The sequence below is a fragment of the Marmota monax genome, unplaced genomic scaffold, assembly GCF_021218885.2.
Source record: "Marmota monax isolate L192 unplaced genomic scaffold, Marmota_monax_Labrador192_F-V1.1 WCK01_AAM20220418_F8-fsc00243, whole genome shotgun sequence".
NCBI classification, from domain to species: Eukaryota; Metazoa; Chordata; class Mammalia; order Rodentia; family Sciuridae; genus Marmota; species Marmota monax.
Genome location: NW_026694604.1, coordinates 1,891,198 through 1,912,462, shown reverse-complemented (window position 1 = coordinate 1,912,462; position 21,265 = coordinate 1,891,198). Strand labels below are relative to the sequence as shown.

The window sequence follows — 21,265 nt, the reverse complement described above, 5'->3', positions numbered from 1 at the left end:
CAGGGGCACTTGACCTCTGAGCCACACCCCCAGCCCAATTTTGTATTTTATTTAGAGACAGGGTCCCACTGAGTTGCTTAGTGCCTCACTTTTGCTGAGTCTGGCCTTGAACTCATAACCTCCTGCCTCAGCCTCCCGAGCCACTGGGACTATAAGCATGGGCCTCTGCGCTCAGCCAGGGGAGGTGTCTTAAAAGCAGGTAAGTCTTCCAGGTGACAATAGTTGGATTCAGTTTGGCAGATTCTGCTCCAGCCATCAGGCACGTTTTCACTCAATGGCTTTAAAACATATCTAAAAGACTAGAATGCTGGCATGAAGGGAAAAAAAAAATCCATGTTTCTAAAACCATTCTAACACTTACCAAAATGAACAAAGAAAAATAACATTACAGAAGAAGATAACATCTACATGAAACTAAGAACCCCAACTTCAAGGAACAAACACTGAAAAACACGAAGTCCAGTTTCAATTAAACTGAAAGATGAGGCCTCAGAACATGGCAGCACTTCTGCTCTGGATCGTGGTGTGGGTGGTGGTGATGAGAAGTGCAAATCCAAAGGGCATTTGAAGTATGACCAGATTGAGAGTTGACCAGATTCTGAGGAAGGCAAAGGCCCTTCAATTTGACCCTGAATTATTTTATTAGATTCAGAACAGACATAATAAGATATAGACTCACATAGTGTTTCGTATCAACAAACATTCAGGTTTTATTTCCTTCCACCTAAACCCGAGGGAAGAGAAAAAGGAAGAAAAGATCAAGATAGAAGATCTGCCATCACATGGCTTCTGATCACCCATGTCCAGGACAGCTGGGTCCTCAGCCCTATTCTGGACTGTGTTCTCTGACACATACAAGCAAAGAAATAAAATGCAAGTGGGAACAGGAGTAGCACAGGCTTGGGGGGCTTTTTGAGCCTGACTGCATACCCATCTATGACAATTTTTGCATTTCCATTTCTTTGCTACAAGTGCATTCAATTGGTTTGATCAACTTAATGGTATTTCATACATATTAGTGTGCTGGTTTGTGGCACCCTGTCATTGGTAAGAGATGGCTTTCTACCATTTTTTTTAATTGGTAAAAATGAGCATCCAGTTCATTTTTATTATGTCCTGGATTCTAGCCTGCCACCATTGTCAACATGCCCTACATTTTTCTTGATGTGAAGCACAATCTGGAGAATATTTCCTAAAACAACTCTTAAAAAAAAAAAAAAAAATTTGGAAAAGAGCACAGTGCTGACTTGGCTATTTTGTGAGGTCATTATAACCAGACAACTTCTATTTTATTTTATTTTATTTTATTGGTACCAGGGATTTGAGCCCAGGGATGCTTAACCACTGAGCCACATTCCCATCCCCTTTTGTATTTTATTTTGAGACAAGGTCTTGCTAAGTTGTTTAGGGCCTTCCTAAGTTGCTGAGGCTGGCTTTTAACTTGTGATCCTCCTGCCTCAGCATCCCAAGCCACTGGGATAACAGGTGTGTACCACTACATGCAGCTGATTTTTTAATATATATATTGCACTCGTATTAACAGTTTGTTTATTCACTGAATACCATCCTGGACCCATAGCCAAGAAGTCCACCAGGTTTTAGCTCCATAATCATTTTAAGAATATTCTGAGAAGGGCAAACATAAATAAGAAAATGAATAATGTTTTTCAAGGGAAAAAACTCAACATGCAGAGGAAATGGGTGTAATCTCAATGCTCAGGTTTCCTCTCAGAGTAGGTATGGTGTTGATATAGGATTTTTGTCGCCTGAGAACTCTCACTGGCATGTCTGGGCTGGAGTTGAAGGCATACAAAAGGGTGTAATCTATTAGAGTGAAGCCTGATCTCTATAACAAACCCAGAGGCACAGCGGCTTTTGGATAAGGTATATTTCCCTGGTTACAGTTCAGAATAGTGGAGGAGCCACTCTCCACATGGTCAGGTCAGGCCTGTTTCCTTCCATATTGTTGCTATGCCTAGATCACTGTCATTTGTTTTGTTGAAGCAAAGCTGTCATGTGGAAATCTCATCTGGTAAGCAGGGAAAAGGACCTATGTCCAATGTCTTAAGGCCCACTATTGGAAATGCCACACATCCATTTTTCTTGTATTTCATTGGCAAAACCTTGGTCACCTGGTCACATCTGATTGCAAAAGACTCACAAATGTGTCTTTTTGTATGCACCTATAGCTATTATTATATGAGAACAAAGACAGGGTCACACTAAGTTATTTAGATCCTTCATCTTTTCTTCGTTTTCCCCTTCCCTCAGGTTTAGGTGGAAGGAAATAAAACCTGAATGTTTACCGATATGAAACACTATGAGTCTATATCCTATTATGCCTGTTCTAAATCTAATTAAATAGTTCAGGGTCAAATTAAAGGGGCCTTGCCTTCCTCAGAATCTAGTCCTTGGTGGACAACAGGGGAGTCTGTCCTATTGAGGGTGGAGACCTCCTTTAGAGAAATTGAAAATTAATAATTGCTGAGATAATCCATGCCAATTATTAGGAGTGACTAATGAAAAATTCATTAGACAGACAAATTAGCACAAGATGTAGGATTGAACTAACTAGCCCCTACACAACAGGATTAGTGCAGGAAAAAAGCAAAAAACTTCAATTCTAACCAGTATTCTTAAGGAGAAGAGAAAATTGGTATGAAAAAGAAGAAATTGTAGCACAACGTTTGGGGTTTAGAAGGGGAAAAGTATATAAATTATTAGAGAAACAATAAAAAAAGAATAGTTTCAGGGGCTGGGGTTGTGGCTTAGTGGTAAAGCGCTCACCTAGTATGTGTGAGGCACTGGGTTCAATCCTCAGAACTACATAAAAATAAATAAAAATAAAGGCATTGTGTCCACCTACAATTAAAAAATATATATTAATAAAAAAAGAATAGTTTCAGATAATAAATATCTAGTAATGATAAATAATAGAAAATTTTGATTCTGAAAATATGTTTGAATGGATAATTCAAAGTCCCATCCTAAATTATAACTAGATCTCATTGTTATTTTTTTTTAAGTTTTAGTTGTAGATGGGCACTATACCTTTCTTATTTTTATGTGATGCTGAGGATTGAACCCAGTGCCTCACATACTAGGCCTATATCTCATCATTATTAAGACAGACTTTTTAATGCATGGCTGTGCTTGCTAGAAAATAAGGGAAATTGAATTTGCACTTTTCTCACAATAAGTTGAATCTACAAAATCCAACTGACCTTCCTGCTGAAATAATGTAAAAAAAATAAAAGATAAAAATTATTTTTTCAAAATCTTAAATATGTTGATAAGTCAGCAAAATCGATGCCTCAAATAAATGCAGGAACATGAGAATTTAAATGGGACACTTGCTTTTCAGATAAAGGGTATTTGTAGAACTGGGTCCCTCAGTGGTGTGTGTGCCTGTGAGCACACCCACACAGGCATGTGTGAGTGAATGGTATTTATCCCAGAAATATGAGGTAGTTTAACATTGGAAAGCCTATAGTTATAATTATTTACCACATTTACCTCACTAACAGATTAAAGGAGAAAAATATATGATCATCTGAGCTGTAGAAAGACCCTTTGATACAACTCAGCGACTACTTATGACTATAAAACAAAAACAAACCCCAGACCCTCCTCACACTGGGAGTGGTGGTGCACATCTGAAATCTCAGCTGCTCGGGAGCCTGAGGCAGGAGGATCACAAGTTTGAGACCAGACTCCTTAGTGAGGACTTATCTCAAAGTAAAAAAAGAGCTGGGGATGTAGCTTAGTGGTAGAGCATTTGCTTAGCATGCATGAGGCCCTGGCTTAACTCCACAGTATCTCAAAACAAACAAAAACTTCTAGCCAGGAGAAATAGGAAGAATCTTTATTTTTTTAAATTTATTTTTTTGTACTGGGGATTGAACCCAGCACACTCTACCACTAAGCTACTTCCCCAGTGCGCCCCCCCCCCTGTTTTTCTTGGGACAGGGTCTCACTAAGTTATTTAGGTCCTCACTAAGTTGCTGAGGCTGACCCTGAACATGTGATTCTCCTGCCTCAGCCTCCTGAGTCGCTGGGATTACAGAAGTACATCATCATGCTGGGCTTCAAACATCATTCTTAATGGGGAATGTTAGAAGCATACTCTATAATGTTTCTAGGGTAAAGATACTCTTCATTATTGCATTTATTAATATGTAGTGAGATCCTTGCTTGTGCAATGTAATGCAAACTTGGAAAACATGAAATGATAGTACCAATATTCACAGATTACATAATCATTTTCATGGCAGTATATCAATGCAAATGATTATTAAATGATATATTTAAAATATATTTAAGTGACACTAAATTTATGGGTATTTTCAAATAATAAATTAACATAATGCTATGTTAACTGTTAGGATAAGCGACACATTGAAATTTAAATGGTATATTAAAATTCATGGAAAATAGGTCACTTTTAGTATAATTAATCTCAATAAAAAGGTATTGGCTTAACAAAAGGTTTAAAAGGGAGAGACATCAACAGGTATTTCATGTCCTGGAAACACAGGGAAAGATGCTCAGGAAGGAGAACGAGGGCAATGGAAATCAAAGGGAACTGTCACTTCACACCATCCGCAATGCAACATTTTTAGAATCAGTGTATCAAGTCTTGCTGAGGATGCTGAGCAATAGAAGCTCTACTTGAGCTCAGCTGGTGAGAGAATCAGACCATTTTGGGAAACACTTTGGCATTACCTAGTATATGTGATGAAGCACACACCCTATAATGCAGTGAATTCATCCCCAGGGATGTGCCCTAGAAAAATTCCTGCCTAAGTGTGCACCAAGGGACAATTATTCAGATAGAGATGTCATAGCAAAAACCTGCAAACAATGGAATGTCCATACAGAGTAATGAAGTATCCCACGACTGAACACGTAGATGAATTAAACTTCTTTTCATCAACGTGTATGAAGTTTGCTAAAACAGTGTTGAGTGAAACTAAAAAGAACCAATTTTTAAAAAAAGAATAATGTTGAGTGGAAAATGCAGATTGCAGAAGAAAATTCCACAGTGTATTATTTAGATAATATTTTTAAAAACCAGGATGTAGCAGTCCAGTGTGGCCTGGGGTGTGAGAACCAGAGCAGGGTAAGGAGGGGAACCTACATGGGGACAGCCAGGCTCTGAGGAGAATGTCCCTCTGGCAGAATGACCTGGCCAGGGGTCCGAGCATGGGCAGAGTGAGACAGAGCAGCTGTGTGAGGAGGATGTGGTGGAGATTTTCATCCATGAAAGATGGATCAAATACGTGGATATATGGCAAATGATGGGAGCCAGATTTCTCACTATGGGATATAGAATTTAGAGATATGGAAAGGTAAAAACTATAATGAACTCTGGTGTTGCATTAGAACCGAACACATCTATGTAGACTTAGGGTCTTCAATGTATAGAGATAGAGGTAATGTATAGAGATAGAAATACTGGTAAAATAAGTTGGTGTGCATACGTTCACATATTCTTTAGTAATATCCCTCCATGTCCCCCCCCCCCGCCCCCCGGCCACTGTATCATGGGTGGCTTAAAACCAATGTAAATTTATTTTCTTATTGTCCTGGAGAACTGAATCTGAAATTGAGATATGCTGGCAGGGGCTATGCCCTCTCTGAAGGCTCTAGGGGATGATGTTCCTTGTGTCTTCTTGGCTTCTCCTGGTGTTGCCAGAATCCTTGATGTTTCTTGGCTTGTAGAAGCATCACTCCTATCTCTGCCTCCATCATCGTGTGTTTCATGTCCCTGTGTCCTCCCATGACCTTCTCATAAGGAGATCCATCCACTGGATTTACAGCTGACCCTAATCCCGTATGACCTCATCTTTACTTGATTACAAAACACTGTTTCCAAATACAGTAAACCCTCCTATAAGCAGTGTGGCTTCCTTCCTTCCTTCCTTCCTTCCTTCCTTCCTTCCTTCCTTCCTTCCTTCCTTCACTTCCTTTCTGGCATAGGGGATTGAACACAGGTGTGCCTAACCACTGAGCCACATCCACAGCCCTTTTTAATACTTTCTTTAGAGACAGAGTCTCACCAAATTGCTTAGGGCCTCACTAAGTGGCTTTGAACTCACGATTGTTCTGTCTCAGCCCCCTGAGCTGCTGGGATTACAGACATATGCCACCACACCTGGCAGCAGTGTGACTTTCTGCATTCCGTTATCCTTGGCTAACCACAGTCCAAAAATATTAAAAGGGAAATTCTAGAAATAAATAATTTAAGTAACTCTTTGTTATTGTTGTTTAGAGACAGGATCTCACTAAGTTTCCCCAGGCGGGCCCCAAACTTCTGGGCTCAAGTGACCCTTCTGCCTCAGCCTCCCAAGTAGCTGGGACTACAGGCGTGTCCCACTACACCTAGCTTCAAGTGACTCAGGTAGTAGGGTAACACTGCCTCATTTCATCTCCTCGCAAAGGCATAGGATCCTCGCACATCATCACAAGAAAAAAAGGGCTGAGTATAGTAAGATATTTTGAGGGGTTGGGGATGTAACTTGGTGGTGGAGTGTTTGTGAGGCCCTGGGTTCAACTCCAGTTCCACACACACACACACACAAAGGTATTTTGAGAGAAAGAAAGAACATTTGCACAGTTTTTATTATAATATCATATATTATTATAATTGTTTTGTTATTATTAATGTTATTAATCTCTTACTGTGCCTAACTTAGGAATTAAACTTTGTTATATATGCATAGGGAAAGAAAGACATAGTCTGTATAGGGTTTATGACTGTAGTTTCAGACATCCCCTGTGGATAAGGGGGGACTACCATAATGTCACAGCTGCCAGCACAGGGGAATGGGAGTTAGAATCTCAACATGTTTCAGGGGGACATAATTCAACTCATAATAACACCATTAATAATGAAGACTCCTAGCATCCAGATCTTGCCTCCTAAATATCAATCTCTACAAAAAAAAAAAAAAAATGGTAAGCAGGCCTCCTTGGGAAAATGGCTGACTTACTTCACATTAGGGAAAATATAAGATAAGCCTGGAAAATCATGTCAAGGTGGAAAATAAGGATATGCTCAAGGAAAGATAGGGACTTGGCAAAATATCACAGAAGCCAGCTCTACAACTTGAGTTTCAAAATAAATCGTGATAGCAAGGCATTACTCCATTGAAAAAAATAAGAAATCAGGAGTTCCTATGAATATAAATGTTAATAAATTCATGGTTTGATAAAGTACAGGGTATTTTCATGGTTTTACAGTACCCTTGGGGGGAACAGTAGGGATGTAGCTCAGTGAAAGAGCATTTGCCTAACATGTGCAAAGACCTGGGTCCCATGCCTTGTGCTGTAATCAATCAATGAAGAAACAAAAAATAAAGCCCCCTACCATGTACACAAAGTACTTACTAATTATGATGGGGAGAGAGTAACCTTACAGTGGAGAACTCTGGCTGAACCAGCTTGATCAAGTGATCTAAGAGAACCTCATCATTAATGGGTCAAATCTAAATTATGGGCCATGATAGGATGCTGAGGCAATGGACAGAATCTCTTCAATATTCCTGTCTAAGGCCCATAATATGAATTCAGTGATGAAGAAACATGAGACATACAAAATCTGTGGGACAGTCTTCAAAACTATTGGCCTTTAATTTTCTAAATTGTCAAGGTTGTGAAAGTCAAGAAAAGACAAAGGAAATGTTCCAGACCAAAATTGACAAAAGAAATGTGAAAAGTAAATGTGGTCCATGATCCTGAACAGGACCATTTTGCTATGGAGAACTAACTCCACAGGGACAACCAGTGAAATGAACAAATCTGAGGATTAGAGACAGGGATGAGGGAACAATGCCAGTTTTCTGATTTTGATTTGCTTTTCTGTGCTTGTGACTCAAAAGTTAATTATTTGTTGTTGTTTTTGGTGGTATTGGAACTAGAACCCAGGGCCTCCTGAGCTCTATCACTGAGCAATGTCCCCAACACCCGAAATTGATTTTTTCAAAACCAACATGTTCATACCCAGCAAGTTAAAATTTCAAAATACCATTTATACTGCATGCAATATGCAAGGAAACATATAATAAAATATAAGCAGTACTTCTTTGGAGGAAAACACAAAACTAAACAGGAATAAATGTTATTCGGTTTAGGAATATATGCATTGCCTGATACAACTAATAAGAAGAAAGTGCAGAAGCAATATACACCAAATTCAGGATCACGGTCACCCCTGGGCAGGAAAAAGTGGTATGATGAGAACTCACTGGGGACTTTGGAGAGCAGATAAGATTTCATTCCTTGCACTAGCTGATTACAAAGTTGTTAGTGAATTTTATACTTTATACCTATATATTAAGGCTAATTTTTTTGTGTGTGATGCTGGGGATTGAACCCAGGGCCTTATGCATGTGAGGCAGACACTCTACCAACTGAGTTATATCCCCAGCCCCTAGTCTACTTCTTCTGGTATATCAAATATTTCATAGTAAAAAAGAAAAATACACTTATTGCATTTCTGTTAGAAAAATGAACTATGTGTGTACAAGTAACGATGTAAAATTATATATATTCTACTAATAAAATGCAAGGAGAAGGACTAGGAAGATACCCACTAACATGAACAGACCATCTTACGCGAATGTGTATTGTTCAAAGGTCACATTTTATGGAGTTACTGACTAAGGAAGATGAGAAGGAAACCAATAGGGCCACTCTGTGGAAACTGGGAGCTGTGGGACTATGGGAAATAGCCAGAGTGGAGTTTGGTAGCAGCTTAGAGAACCTAGGACAGAATAGGAAGGCCAGGCCAGCAGTGCAGAGATGGAAGACGAGGGTGTCTGACAGTCAAAAAAACACCTGCAATATCTGATACTTCGCATCCCCTATAAGTCTTCAAATTCTCTCACAAGTAGCATCTTAAATTGTGTGTGTTTTTTAAAAGTCAGGGTGAAGCCAGAAGAGGTGGCACATGCCTATAATCCCAGCGACTCAGGAGGCTGAGGCAGGAGGATTGAGAGTTCAAAGCCAGCCTCAGCAACTAAGTGAGACACTAAGCAACTCAGTAAGACCCTGTCTCTAAATAAAATACAAAATAGGGCTGGGGATGTGGCTCAGTGGTCAAGTGCCTCTGAGTTCAATCCTTGTTTGTTTGTTTCTTAATGTAAAAGTTTGAAATTTTCATCAAAAATTTTTATCAAAAAATTCATCTAGGGCTGGGTCTTTTATAGCTCAGTGGCAGAGCACTTGCTTAGCATGTGTGAGGCACTGGGTTTGATCTTTAGTACCACATAAAAATGAAACAAATAAAGGCATCTGTTCATTTATAACTACAAAAAAATTTTTTTAATTCATCTAAAGTTTGATTTTTATTATTCTCTTTGTATTTATTTATTTAAATTTATTTTTGACATTTCAGGAGTCAAAAAAAAAAAAGCAGTGTCTTGAGCCTCCTTTGTCTTCTGAGCAGTTTTCAATAGGATTTTTCTTTTTTTCATTTGGTATTGCTTTTCATTGTTTAAATTTGACTCTTACCATGCACTGGGATTTTCTTTAAAAATTACAATGTTGGGGCTGGGGATGTGGCTCAAGCGGTAGCGCGCTCGCCTGGCATGCGTGCGGCCCGGGTTCGATCCTCAGCACCACATACAAACAAAGATGTATCCACTGAAAACTACAAAATAAATATTAAAAAATTTTCTCTCTCTCTCTCTTTAAAAAAAAAATACAATGTAAGGGTTGGGGATATAGCTCCACGACAGAGCACTTGGGTGGCATGTTAGAGGCCCTGGGTTCCGTGTCCAGCAGCAGCAGCAACAAATCAATAATCATGTTGGATAGGGAAGATTTAGTGAATATATCTTACTGTCTCCTTTTGGAAATGATTTAAGGCACGTTCTAGGCTCTAATGCCAGGATTTCCAACCAGTTGGTTAGGCCTCAGCACCAGTAGCTGTACTGCTACCTCTTCAGAGTAGGCAGTCTGTGCTCTTGTGGAATAACTCACAACAGCTACAAACTGAGTGTGTGCAGCAGTTTGTTAAGGTTTCTTTTAACCTGGAGGGGCTTCAGTGAGGATAAATAGGGGAGATGAGTATTTGTAGGGTGTATTAATCAGGGTTGTCCAGAGAAGCAGAACTAACAGGTGTGTGTGTGTGTGTGTGTGCACGCGTGCGCATATATGCATAACCTTACTCTTAAAATTTGAAATCCAAAATGCTCCAAAATCTGAAAGTTTTTGAGCTCTGGCATAACTCCACAAGCGGAAAATTTTACATAGTGAAATTTTGTTTCATGTATAAAATTCTTTTAAATTTTGCACAAAATTAACTTCAGCCTATGTGTAGAAGATGCATATGAGGGACTGGGGTTGTGACTCAGCAGTAGAGCACCCACCTAGTGCGTGTGAGGCGCTGGGTTCGATCCTCAGCACCACATATGAATTAAAAAAAAGAGATGCATATGAAACATAAAATGAATTTCAGGTTTAGACTTGGGTCCCATACCCAAGATTGTGTTACATGTATGCAAATATTCCAAAATCTGAAAAAAATAAAAAAAATCTGAAATTGGAAACACTTCTGGATAAGGAATTCTTAACTTCTACGTGCATACATATTATGTATGTGTGTCTTGTGTATGTTTGTGTGTGTCTATATATGAACAGAGAGTTGCAGTTTGACCAAAGGCTGTCTGCTGGCAGAATTCTTTCTTGCTTGGAAAAGTCCATATTTTACATAGGAAGACCTTCAACCAATTGGACAAAGCCCACCTACACTATGGAGCATCTTCTGCTTTACTCAAAGTCTGCTGATTTCAATGTTAATCTCATAATTTCAATGTCAATCTCATGTGCATGTAAATATGTACATACATGCATATAAGTTGAGAATTTTTTATCCAAAATGCTTGGGACTAGAAGTGTTTCAGATTTCAGAATGTTTTTCAGATTTTGGAATATTTGCACACAAATAATGAGATATCTTGGGTATGGGACCCAAGTCTAAGCAAGAAATTCATAGATGCTTACAGAAACACCTAGAATAATGTTTGATCAAATAGGTGCCTTGGTCCATACAAGTTGATGTAAAATTAAGTATCAAGTATGTTCTGGATGAGCCGCTGGGATTACAACAGGGCTGTATTCTTTAGCTTTGTGTTACAGGTTTTAAGTATGCAGCCTAGCAGCAAGTATTTGCTCAATTGATCATTGTTAACTGGATTTTTAAAACTTGATTTTTCTCCTACAAAGCTTGTTTATTATAGAAGATTTATATTTTCTTCCAGTTTTAAAAATAGATATGTATTCTAAAATATTTTTTTAGGGCTTGGGATGTGGCTCAGCGGTAGAGTGCTCGCCCCCCATGTGGGAGACCCTAGGTTCGATCCTCAGCACCACATAAAAAAAATAGTGAATGAGTAGAATATTTTTTTTAGTTGTAGTTGGACACAATGCCTTTATTCTATTTATTTATTTTCATGTGATGCTGAGGATCGAACCCAGGGCCTTGCACATGCTAGGCAAGTGCTCTACCACTAAGCCACAACCCCAGCCCCTTAAAATATATTTTTATTTGTTCTAATTAGTTATACATGACAGTAGAATGCATTTTTTTTGGGGGGGGTACTGGGATTGAACTCAGGGACACTCAACCACTGAGCCACATACCCAGCCCTATTTTGTATTTTATTTTGAGACAGGGTCTCACTGAGTTGCTTAGTGCCTCGCCATTGCTGAGGCTGGCTTTGAACTCGAGATCCTCCTGCCTCACTTAGCCTCCCAAGCCACTGGGACTACAGGTGTGCACCACTGCACCTGGCAGTAGAATGAATTTTGACACATCATACATAAATGGAATATAACTTCTCATTTGTCTGGTTTTACATGATGTGGAGTTATACAGGTCACATACTCATATTGCACAAAGGGTAATAATATCCAATTCATTCTACTATCATTCCTACCCCCATACCCCCACCTTTATTCCCCTCTGTCTAGTCCAAAATTCCTCTATTCTTACTCCCCCATTGTGAATTAGCATCTGCATATCAGAGAAAACATCTGGCCTTTGGTTCTTTGGGATTGGCTTATTTCACTTTTTTTTTTTAGCTTAATATTCTCCAGTTCCATTTATTTACCAGCAAATGCCGTAATTTCATTCTTCTTTAAGGCTGAGTAATATTCCATTGTTTATATATACTAAAGTTTATCCATTCATCTACTGAAGGGCACCTAGGTTGGTTCCATAGTTTACAAATTGAGGTGCTATAAACATTGATGTGGCTGTATCACTCTGGTATGCTGATTTTAAGTCCTTTGGGTATATGACGAGGAGTAGGGTGACTGGGTCAAATGGTGGTTTTATTCCAAGTTTTATTAGGAATCTCTGTTTTCCATAGTGGTTGTACCAATCTGTAGTCCCACCAGCAATGTATAAGTGTACCTTTTCCCCCCACATCCTTGCCAACATTTACTGTTGCTTTTAATCAAAACTACATTGAGATTCCATCTCGCTCCAGTCAGAATGGCAATCTTCCAGTTTTTAATGCATGCACACATGTAATTATTCTGTGCATGTAGTTCTCCTCACACATTTTCCCTATAATTGTATCTCATTACTTCCCCCCACCACAGTACTGGGAATTGAACCCAGGGCCTCTAGCATGCTAGACAGGCACCCTACCACAGAGTAACACCCCTAGCACTTTTTATTTTGAGACAGGGTGTTTGTTATGTTTTTGTTATTTGGTACTGGGGATTGAACCGGGGATGTTTACCACTGAGCTACACCCTCACCCCTTCGTATTTTTTTATTTTGAGACAGGGTCTTACTAATACCCAGGCTGGCCTTGAACTTTCGATCCTCCTGCCTCAGCCTCTAGAGTAGCTGTGATTACAGGTGTGTGACCATTACCAGGCCAGGCTTCTCTAATCTTTTCACAGATTTATACCCCAACCCTTTGGCCAGCATTCTACATTCAAAAGAGAATCTGCATCTCACTGGTTAAGATAAGTGCTATATAAAACTTTCTTTAGATTTCGTAGATCCCAGACATCTGACGACCTTTGTACCACCCCTTCTCAGTCTTCATTGGGGGGGGGGGTGCTGGGGATGTGGCTTAGTGGCAGAGTGCTCGCCCAGCATTCATGGGCCCCTGAGTCCATCCCCAGCACAACATACACCAAAGCAAGTCCATTGCTGTGAGCTTTAACTTGCAGAAAAATCATGTCTATTTTAAGAAAATGCAGGAACTAATCCTCAGGAGGTCAAGGTCCACTGTGATGTGGCACTCAGGTCAGAGAAAAACACACACAAAAACAAAGGAGAGACACGCTCTGGATGACGAAGACCATGCTCAACATGTATCATCTTGCCCCTTGTCTCCATGTACCTCCTCTCCCTCTAAAGAAAAACCCTCTGTGCCCTTGAGTTCTGGAAGATGAAGCTTTGAGAACAATAGCTCCACTATCTTCTTCAGGGCTGGCCCTTTAATAAACCTGATTCTTTCCTACCAACTCTTGTTTGAGCAGCAAACAGCACAGACCTTATTCTGGTAACACTCCCAGCTTGTCCCAATGCGCCTGCCATCACATCACACTCCAGTCACCATCCCCACTGGAACCCCAGGTGCTGCTACAGCTTGTGCTGTGTTCCCATCCCAAAGCCTTCTTCAAGGCTAGTGACTCTTCTCCAAACCTCCACATCCTCTGGGAATCCAGTCTGTTGCTCCTGTGGCCCTCTGAACTGCCCTCTGTGCTGAGGAAACTCTATGGGGCTCCTTAGGCCCTTTTGGATTTCTCACAGGCTAGACCCCCTGGGCCCCCTGGGGCTTCTGTACTGGGCTCCTGGTCTGAGCACATCACCAACCAATTTTTCTCTGCAATTCTTGCCCTTTACCCCAACAATCCCCCAAACGTATCTGGGATTTCTGATTCTGTCCCTGAGCAGCCAGATGTTGGTGTGAGGGTGAAGGGCACTCTGCACACATTCCCCTCCCCTCTCTCCTCTGTGTGGGGAATGGAGAGCTCTGCCCTGGCCTACTGATTGCCAAACTCCTTCCTGTTTTCCACAGGGCCTAGACTTTGAAAATTTATAAGCCAGTAAGATTTTTATCTTTTTTTTTTTTTTTTTTTTAGTGTGTTCAAATGTGCCCCCTTTTCCCTGAAGCATTGAATACAGAATACTTAGAAGAATGAATTAAAAAATGGCTGAAGGTGTAGTTCAGTGATAGAGCTCTTGCCTATCACATGCACAAGGGCAGGACTCAATCTCCAGTGTGTGGGGGGTGGAGTAAATACGTTTCATAATTCCTCTTTTTTGCTGAGGAATAACTTTCATGAAGTGCATACATTTAAAATAAAGTTAATAAATTTTTGCATATGTGAACGCCCAAGTAGCCACAGTCTGAACACAAACAGAACATTTCAAATACTGCAACCAGAGTCCCCTGCTATCTCCTCTCATTTAAGGCTCACCCACCCCTCAGTGATAACCACCATTATCTTCGTTAATGAATACTTCTGTCGGTATTTTTAAATGTTTTTAGTTGTAGATGGACACAATACCTTTATTTTGTTTATTTATTTTTACGTGATGCTGAGGATCAAACCCAGTGTTTTGCACACACCAGGTAAGTGCTCTACCACTGAGCCACAACCCCAGTCCCCTTTTGTCTGTTCTTGAACTTAATTTAAAAGAACCACCAGTATGCATTCTTTTTTGTTGTTGTTTTAATTTCTTTTCTTTTTTTTGGTTGTCAATGGACCTTTATTTTATATATTTTTATGTGGTGCTAAGAATTGAACCCAGTGCCTCACACATGCTAGGTAAGGCTCTACCACTGAGCCACAACCCCAGCCCGCCCCCCCCCCCATATGCACTCTTGCCTTTGGCTTCTTTGTTGTAACATGTTTGTGAAACTCGTTCCTTTTGTTACACATATTCAGAATTCCTTCTTCTGTTTTGCAGGATTGTGTTTGACTCAATGTACCAGACTTATCTATTCTTTTATCAGACATTTGAATTGTTTAAAGTTTTTATCACAAATAAACCTGTGTAAGCATATGGTGAGCATTCTTGCGCAGGTCTTTTGGTGGATGTGTGCACTTATTTCTGCTGAGTATAGACTTAGGAATGAAATTGCTGGTAGGTCTAGGTTTAGTTTAGTAAATAACTGTCAGAGGGGTTTCCAAAGTAGTTGAACCAATTTATACACCTATAACTAATGGTCAAGAATTCTAAGGGCTGGGCTGGGGTTCTGGCTTAGAGGTAGATCGCTTGCCTACCATGCGTGAGGCCCTGGGTTCGATCCTCAGTACCACATGAAAATAAAATAAAGACGTGTGTCTACCTATAAGTAAAAAGTAAATATTAAAAAAAAAAGAATTCTAGGGGCGGTTGGCATAGTGGCACATGCCTATAATCCTAGTGACTCGGGAGACTGAGACAGGACAACAACAAGTTCAAGGCCAAACTCAGCAATATAGCAATATAACAAGGCCCTAAATAAATTAGTGAGACTCTGTCTCAAAATAAAAAAATAAATAAGTAAAGTAAAAAAGGTGGGACTGGGAATGTAGCCCAGTGGTGAAAGACCCCTGGATTAAATCCCCATTACCAAAAACAAATAAAATAAATTCCAGGGGTCCCCATCATTACCAACATTAATATTATTATTATTTTTTTATCCATTCTGGTGGATGTGCAAAAGTGCCTCACTGTGTTTGTAATCTGACTATGCACCATTTTAATTATGAAAGGAATATATTTTATATATGTAGAAAATCTGGAAAGTACAAGAAAGAAGAAATCAAGAAGTATTCATATCTGACCATCTTCTTTCCCCTTCCTGAGTTTATTGGATTTGGGCTATGTACATAAAATTTTAAGGTTGTACTGATTTATACTTCTGTGCAAGGAAAGTATCCTTTTTTTTTTCTGAACTGGAATTATTTTAAAACTTGCTGTCAATTTGGGTATCTCATTATGGTTTTATTTAGCATTTCTTTTCTTTTCCTAGTAAGGTGGGACTGTCTAAATTTTTTGTTGCTATTGATATTACCTTTCTTTCTAAATTGTTTCAGTTTCTTTGATGAAGCAGAGTTTTTTTAAAAAATATTTTTTAGTTGTAGTTGACACAATACCTTTATTTTATTTATATGTGTTGCTGAGGATCAAACCCAGGGCCTCGCACATGCCAGGTGAGCACTCTACCGCTGAGCCACAACCCCAGCCCAGATGAAGCAGATTTTGATTATCACATCTAGTAAGAATAACATTATAAAAGTAGTTTTAAGTGGTAATGTCATGAATTACCTGATATGTAAAAAATTGAGATAAGATTTTAGCAATCAGAATAGAATGTGATTTTAAAAGGAACATATGCTTTAACCATTTCTAGTTTCTTCACCACCAAAGCTCAAGTGTCAGCATAAATGATATTTCCAATAATATTATTGGAAAAATTATAAAAATGCCTCTAATTTTTCCATAAATGCCCAAAGGGGATTCTTCATTGAAATTCTTCCTAAAAGCAATAAAAGATTGCCTCTTTAACATGACAAAAGGACTCTATTGAAAACCAAAAGTCAAAATTACACTTAATGGAGAAGTGTGAATTATTCCTCTATAAAATAGGAATAAAACAAGGCCATATTGTCTTCCTTATTTATCTTAGCTCTAGAAATTCTGACAAAGCTATCCGAGAAAGAGATACACAAAGAAAGGGAAGAAGTAAAACTATCATATTTTGCAAATGAAGTGAAAATCACTTTGCAATTACTAGAGATAACAACTGAAAGCATCAGGAAAAAATAAGATGTGACACCAATTACTTTGGGAGAATTTTTATTTTCTCGATGATGCTTCTCTCATCTTTGTTATTTCGCCCCACTTTTAAAATTCTTTTTCTTTAGTAAAGCTTCATAATTTTACTGCTATGGGTCCTGGACACTTCTAATTATTTTTTCTACAGGTATTTAAAGGTTTTTATTGTGATCAGAAATGAAATATTTTTTGACAGTTCATTGACCTTTTTGGTTCTCAAATATTTAAAATAAGGCCTTGAGGGCTGGGGTTGTGGCTCAGTAGGAGAGTGCTTGCCTGGCGTGTGTGAGGCCCTGGGTACCATCCTCAGCACTGCAAGTAAATAAATAAATAAAGGTCCATTGACAAGTAAAAAAATATTTAAAAAAATAAAATAAGGCACCAATTAGTGTTTTGATTTTGAAGCCAGTGAATGACTTAAGTAGCTTCTAGGTCTAGTAAGACTGCTTTTCCGTGGTTTCTGTTTTACTTCACTCCTCAAATAATTAACCAATTAAGTCTGATGCTTTGCCTGGAAAGAAGAATAAAGGAAAGCATCAGAGAACACCACCACTCATATGATCTCCGTATCAGTCATCTTTCTTTAGGTTTACAAGGACACCTAGTGACCTAGGGCCAACGTGAAAACCAACAGTCAAGAGAAAGGATCACTGCAGGAATTAAGGACCATTGCTTTCTGCACCCACCAGGCTATGGCTAAAATTGGGCTCCCCACATAAGCCTGTGCACTTTGACCCTGGCTAATGCACTCCTATCAAGGCCCTCCATCTTCTACCTGCTGGCTTGTTGCCATTAAAACTCCTTCTAAGTCTCATCTCTCTGTCTTTTGAGTCTTGGCTTCAACTGGTGGCAGCAAAACCAGACCTCCCTGGTTATTTGGAACTTATTTGGAATTGTCTTTCATTTCCATTTTCCACTCATCAGTTATTTACAAGCACTGCTGATAGAGGTTCATCACATGTGGATAGTATTAACATCTTGTTTAAGAAAGTTTGAAAACTGCTGGGTATCATGGCACATGCCTGTAATTCCAGCTGCTCAGGAGGCTGAGGCAGGAGGATCATGAGTTTAAGGCTAGCCTCAGCAACTCAGGGAGGCCCTAAGCAAGTCAGCGAGACCCTGACTGTAAATAACATAGAAAAAAAGAGGCTGAGAATGTGGCTTAGTGCATAAGTACCCCTGGTTTCAATCCCTGGTTATATATATATATATATATATATATATATATATATATATATATATATAGTTTGAACACTTATTTTTCTGGCACTTAGGTAGGTTGTTATGCTGTTCCCATTCTTCTGCTGTCCCTTTTCTCTTCTATCTTTTATACTATTCTCATTTTATTTATGAAGGAGCTGGAGATTGAAGCCAGGGTCTCACACGTGCAAGGCAAGGGCTCTACTCCTGAGCTACACTCCCAGCCTCTTTGGTGATATCTTGAACTGGATAAGTGCCGGAAAGACACAGTAAGGGGTTTTAAATTTAGGCAGTAAAACAAGTCACTGGTTCTTGGCATACAACACAATTACTACTTGGTTACAGAACTTACTGAGCATGGCCTCCAAATTCAGATGTCCAGCCTCAGAATAGTACAGTCATTCTTGTTATATATTATTTCTGTTTTACTGGTTTATTACTGGTGACTGAACCCAGAGGTGCTTTACCACTGAGCTATAGCCCTGGTTTTTGTTGTTGTTGTTGTTGTTTTGAGACAGGGTCTCACCAAATTGATTAGGGCATAGGCTGGCCTTGAACTTACCACCATCCTTCTGCCTCAGCCTCTCAATTCACAGGGATCACAGGTACTACTGTTCCCCCAAGTGCCTCACTGTTATATATTAGTTTGTAACAAAACTAAGTAGGGAGAGCCTGCATGCAACCCAAGTTCAATTACCAGCCCCACAGAAACAAAATAAACCACCCTAAAACAGTCATTTAAACAAAGTTACATTGTTGCTCTAGGTTCTGTGGCTTGAAAGGACCCACCTGAACCATCTCTCTGAGGTATGTGCAGTGGCTGCACAATCTGAGGCCTGAACTAGACTGGACAGTGGGGGAAGGTTGGTGGGACTGAGCCCTTAATCTGTGGGGTTAGAATTGAATTGAACTAGAGAAGGCCCAGCTGGTGTCTGCTGGAGTGTTGATTTTTCCTATCTCAAACTGCCTTATCTTTGTTTGTTTGTTTTTTTAAAGAGAGAGAGAGAGAGAGGAGAGAGAGAGAAATTTTTTTTAATGTTTATTTTTTAGTTCTCGGCAGACACAACATCTTTGTGCTGAGGATCGAACCCGGGCCACACGCATGCCAGGCAAGCACGCTACCGCTTGAGCCACATCCCCAGCCCCCAAAACTGCCTTATCTTTGGAGACTGTCTACTGCACTCATATAAGTTGCAAAAATACTCAAGACAGAACAAGGGGTAGTTTTAAAATTTCCACAGTAGAATGTTGTCTAATCCAGTGCTTCTCAAACTTCACTGTGAATACATTGCCTTTGGCTCTTGTTCAAATGCAGACTCTGAATCCTTGGTCTGGGAGGGGCCTGAGTCTTCAGTACCTGTTATTCATCATTTTTTGTTTTGTTTTTCTGTTTTGAGATTTTTCCTGGGAAAGGTCCTCCCTTGGCATTAACTATTTTCCCCATAACAGCCATCTTGCAACGTGATTCATACACCATATAATTTATCTATTTAAAGTGTACAATTAATTTTTTTTTGGTGGGGGGCATAGTAGGGATTGAGGCCAGGAGCACTTAACCACTGAAACACATCCCCAGCCCTTTTTATTTTTATTATTTTTTTGAGACAGTACCTTGCTAAATTGCTGAGGCTGAGCTTGAACTTGCAATTCTCCTGCCCCAGCCTTTTGAGTTGCTGGGATTACAGGCATGCGCCACCGCATCCATCTTCAAAGTTTCTTAACACACTCAAAGAGTTGCACAACCATCACCATAATGTGTTTTAGAACACTTTCATACCTTCAAAAAAAAAAATCCCACACCCTTTATCCATCATCCCCATGACCTCCTCAGGCTTTCCTAGAATCTACTTTGTCTCTATGTGTTTATTCTGGATGCTTCATGTAAATGGAATCATACAATGTGTGTCTTCTATGTCTGGTTTCTTTCACATGACATTATGTTTTCAAGGTCATCTTGTAGCCTGTATCTTCATTGTCTTTTATGATGAATGAAATTCAAACTTGGTTTATCATTCATCAATTGATGGACTTTGGGGTTGTTTCCACTTTGGGGCTATTATTATAAATAAGGCTACTTTAAATATAAGTATGTATTTTATGTGGAGTGTGTTTTCATTTCTCTTGTGTATATATACATATCTTGCATACAATACCTGAGTCATATGGTAACTTCATTTGGCCTTTTAAAGAACTGTCGTACTGTTTCCAAAGGGCTTACCCCATTCTGCATTTCTACCAGCAGCATATAAGGGTCCCAATTTCTCAACAACTTTGCTCTAACCTGTTCTTATCTTTTTTATTATAGCCATTCTAGTGGTTGTGAAATGATATCTTGTTGCAGTTTTAATTTACATTTTCCTGGTTGCTAATAATGTTGAGCATCTTTTCCTGTGATTTTTGGCCATTTTTTTAAAATACCTTCTTTAGAAGGCTATTCAGATTCTTTGCTCATTTTATTATTATTTGTTTATTTTTGAGACAGTGTCTCACTATATTACCCAGGTGGGTCTCCAGCTCCTGAACTCGGGTGATCCTCTCATCTCTGCCTCCAGAGCATCTGAGACTATAGGCATGCAACAACCCATCAGGCTCCTTTGCTCATTTTAAAATTGGGTCATTTATATTTTTAATTTTTAATTGAATTTATTTATTTGTTAGGTATTAGGGATTGAATACAGGGCCTCACACAGACTAGCCAGGCTTGTTCTACCACTGAGCTACATCCCAGTTCTTGTTATTTTTGAGATATGATCTTGCTAAGTTGCTGAGGGTCTTACTATGTTGAGGCTGGCCTTTTTCTTGCAATTTTCTTGCCTTAGCCTCACAAGTAGCTGGGATTATAGGAGTATACCACCATGCCTGACTTCAAATTTATTTATTTATTTTTAAAAATATATTTATTTTATTTTTATATGCTGCTGAGGATCAAACCCAGGGCCTCACACATGCTAGGCAAGCGCTCTACCCCTGAGCCACAACCCCAGCCCTCAAATTTATTTTTATATGATACATAAAAACATAAAAATCGCTTTCGGCGGCGGCAAGGTCTGGCCTTGCGGAGGACGTCGGATTTAATCGTTAATTTCAGCGCTTCCGCACTCCCTAATTTCCAACCTTCTCAATAAAATGATTTGACCCAGAAAAAAAAAAAAAAAAAAAACATAAAAATCATATATATATGCACATATATATGGGATACCCTGTGATGTTTTAATACCTACATATGATGCATAATATTTAAATAAGTTTAAACATATC

The 21,265-nt window shown here is 39.2% G+C and overlaps 1 non-coding gene across 1 annotated transcript; it reads right to left on the bottom strand.

The window, feature by feature from the left end:
• Positions 1–8,355: 8,355 nt before the first annotated feature.
• On the bottom strand, positions 8,356–8,429 carry Trnav-cac (transfer RNA valine (anticodon CAC)). Its single transcript has one exon. It is a non-coding gene; the product is annotated as a tRNA-Val (tRNA).
• Between the last annotated feature and the right edge of the window lie 12,836 nt (positions 8,430–21,265).